This window comes from Sphaerodactylus townsendi, linkage group LG15 (assembly GCF_021028975.2).
Source record: "Sphaerodactylus townsendi isolate TG3544 linkage group LG15, MPM_Stown_v2.3, whole genome shotgun sequence".
NCBI lineage: Eukaryota > Metazoa > Chordata > Lepidosauria > Squamata > Sphaerodactylidae > Sphaerodactylus > Sphaerodactylus townsendi.
Window position 1 is genome coordinate 16936942 of NC_059439.1, and position 3686 is coordinate 16940627.

Below are 3686 nucleotides of genomic sequence, written 5' to 3' on the forward strand. Positions count from 1 at the left end.
GTGATGAAGAGGGCCCATGGGTTGGATGCAGGCATTTACTGCTCTGAGATCCTGTAGCAATGCGCCATCGACCACTCTTCTTTTTTATCACACAAGACAGAGTGTTCCATGGTGATGTTGAGGTCTCAATGTGGCCATGCAGCCAGCTGTTCCTCCACGAGTTGGTGCATGGCAGTCAATTTTCCTCTGGGCAGTGGCCACTGTTCTACCCATACTGGGGTCTTAAAATTGGTCCCGTGAGCCGGGGAGGGCAGTGGGGGGGGGGCTTACTGCGCCTCGAGCTCTCCCATGTAGCAGTAGGGAGGGCGATGAGTTACACGCCCGAGTTCTGGGGAGGCTTCCGGCGTGGCCTGCTCCCCTTCCTCTCTTCCAAGTGCGCAAATGTGCCCCAGCCGACCACTGATGGGCAGCCCGGTCACTTCGCCCGATAGCCGTGCGGGAGCTCTCTGCACCCTGGGTTTTACCTGGGCCTCTGAACTGTGTGAAGAGTGGGCGGCGGGGATGCTCTTGGGGCGTAGGAGCCCGCGGTGTGTTAGGAGCCCGCGGCGTGCGGCTGCCCTCGTGAGGCCGTTCCTGCAGGATACCATACATTAGGGTGTCTGCTTGGGCTCCGGGCAAAGCGAGGTCAGTGGCCCCTGCAATAAGGGATAGTTCTTGTTTAAAGGTGGAGAAGGTCCGGGGGACGGGCCTCCCTGGGGGTCCTCTCCCCTTGGGGGAGACCCCCCCGATGCGGAGTGCAGGCCCCCCTACTGGGCAGCCCAATCTCTACGGAAGTGTCCGGACTGAGTGGCAATTGAAACATCTGCCCGCCGGGGCTACGCTTTCCTAGCAATGGGGAGCTCTTGGTCAGGAGGTCAGCGTAGTGAAGTAGGACCCGATATCCTGGCAAGCCTTAAGCATGTCGGCCAGTTCAGGAGTTCCTACCTAGACCTGTGGTTGCTTTGCAGCACTCAGCCAGGCGTTCTCCTTGGCAAGACGCTTAGGGAGTTCGCCCTGAGCCTCCTCGTTGTCAACCTGCCTTTTGAGAGCTTCCTGGAGCCTGCTCACAAGCTTCGGCATAGGGTTCTTAGGGTTTTTGCCGGATGGTGGAGAAGCTCGGAGTGGAGCTGGCTTGACATTAGGAACCTTGACAAGCGCCTTGTAAAGAGGCACTTTCGGAGGCGATCGTAAGGGGTGGCCTCAGGTAGGATATTAATCTGATGGTTAGGGTTGCTGAAGGACATCGAAGCCGTAAAGCTGTCGCGGCGGTGTAAGCGCCCGCCAGAAGCGGCTGACTTCTGCTGAAGCTACTGCTAAGCGGAACTTCAGCTTTCCCAGATCTAAATTGTGCAGGGCTCAGGAGCATCGCGAAAGGTGGTTTTCCAGTCGTCCGGAACCATTAGGTGATTCACCAGCGATTGCCTCCAGCATGCCTCTCACGTAGAGGCTAGTGATTCCCTCGTCTCGCATCGCTTCTGCGCAGACTCGAGTGAGGATGTGTTATGGCTTAAAGTGATTACTCGACAACCCGCCCGAACAATACCCACCCTCCCGCTTTCGGTATCTGTGGAAGTGGGCGGGGCACAATCGCGAGAATCTCGGCATCGTCTTCCGTTAGGGTTTCTTTCTTTTGCAGATCGTGGCTATCACGCTCTGCGAGACCTTTGAAACCAGCGCCATTATCAATGGCGTAGCCGGAGGTCCGCAGTGGCCGAGGAAAATGAAGAACCAAGGGGAGGCTGACTGAGCAGCGGGAGAATTTGAAATGGGGCGGAGGAGCAAGGGGGGGCAGAGGGAGGACAGGCGATCAATTTAGCGGATAGAGAAAATTCCGGGGTTGAAATTGAAGGTGAAAGATCGAAAGGAGGGCGGCCTACAGCAAGGGAGCCATAGGTCTGCGGGCTGATGGCGACATAACGCGATATCTCCACGTCAGTAGCAGTGACATGTTGTATGGCGAGGCTCTGTCGCGAAGAGTGCGCGTGATGTTTTCGAGTCCTTAAGATTCAATGTCCCCCCCTCTGGGTACCATGGACATTGAAGCACAATCTCCTCAGCAACCAATTTGCGCAGCTCCCTTCTCTTCTGAGGACCCTGCCGCATTTTATTCGCGCTTTCAGTTAAGTCAGCGTGCTTGTCATAAGCCCTGCTTTTGCAAGCTCCCGCGCCTCACCGGTATTCCGTCGGACGAGAGAGGGTCCTAGGACGCGTGTCTCTGGAATCGCCGGTCCAGCGGACATGCGATACCGAAGCAATTAGTCCCTGGATGCGCCCGATCCAGCGGACTTCGGTATAGCGACCCTTTCCCAGGCTGACGGTAGGCAGGGTGGAGGGATTCGAGGATTCCTGGGTTTTCGGCACCAGCTTGTAGTGCGACCCACGTAGTCGAAGCGTAAGAGCGAGGCGAGGCAACGGAGATAACATCTGGTGGAGATCGCCAGCAGCGGGCCAGCGCAGAGCTCCGTGTTCCTAAGCGAGTCTCCAGCGTGCTGGTTCCTGGCGCAGCACATTATGATTCTAATGAAGGCGTGTAGAGGACCGGGACGGGAGAGTCCGGAAGCGCGGGAGAGCGGGAGAGAGGGAGATCATCATGTGATGCATGATCTCACCTGGCTGCTACGTGCGGAGAAGAGCGTAAGCGTCTGGGCCTAATCCTCACCTCGGGGCAGATCATTGTCCCTTTGTCTGGGACGCCCGGTGACTGAGCCAGATAGTTCATGACCCGTGACTCATACGGGGTTGAGGAGTGGGGGTGCGGTGCGACCAGAAGGCCGTAGGTCCGTTGGTGTTCCAACGTTCTACCACGGTGCTGCTGGGTCAGCAGTGCATCACTACACACCTCTGCCTGTGAGCCAGCTGAGAAAGGGGCGGGTTGCCCCAGCTGGCTTGGGGGCCTGATAAGTACTCTCAAGGCAGCCTCCCCACCCTGCTGCGGGCTCACCAGTCCAAGCACCCCCTCAGGGCTTTTCAGTAACAAGCCAAGGCAGCCCCCCCCCCCAGGACACGGCCTGACCAGGCCACATTTATGTCACATCCAGTCCTCATAGCACATGAATTTGACCCCCCACCCTGGTGTTAAGTTTTGCTCTGCTAAGTCTCTGGCTTGGATCATGGACACATTCTAGAATGAGGTCGTGGTCTCAGGCATAACACAGGTGAGGCAGGGCCTGTCGCTCCCCACCCGAGGAGGCGCCCCCCCCTTGCTCCCAGCTGCCCTCGCTGCCTCTGATACACTAAAGCAGTCACTCCCCTCGTTTCCCCCCCCGCCCTAAACCCCTGATTCCCCAAAGCTCCACCCCACATCCCCAGGAATTTCCCTGCAGAGTCCGAGCAACTTTAGTGAGACCCAACCCAACATCATCCCGCATTTCTTTTAGTCTTCCTGTGGACATAACATGCTTTGAGACTACAAACATCCTAGTCTTTTCTTCCTGAAAAGCCCCCAACAGGATCTTCCAGTCCTACAGAGTGCATGGCCAGGGGAATTAGAAAAGGAGGGCTGTTCCTGGAAGCAGCCCGTCTAGGTTTCCCAAGAAGTGTGCTGTGAAACGCAGCTGTTCATCAGAAAATGCCTCATCTCCAATTACAGCCTATTGTAGTGTGTGGTTTGCTGAGTTGGAGATGGGTTCACCTAGAGGAAATTAGAGTAGCTGGGAAAAAAGCGAAAGCAGAGTTTCAAGGTTGCACGTTTGAGACAGTTTTGTGAT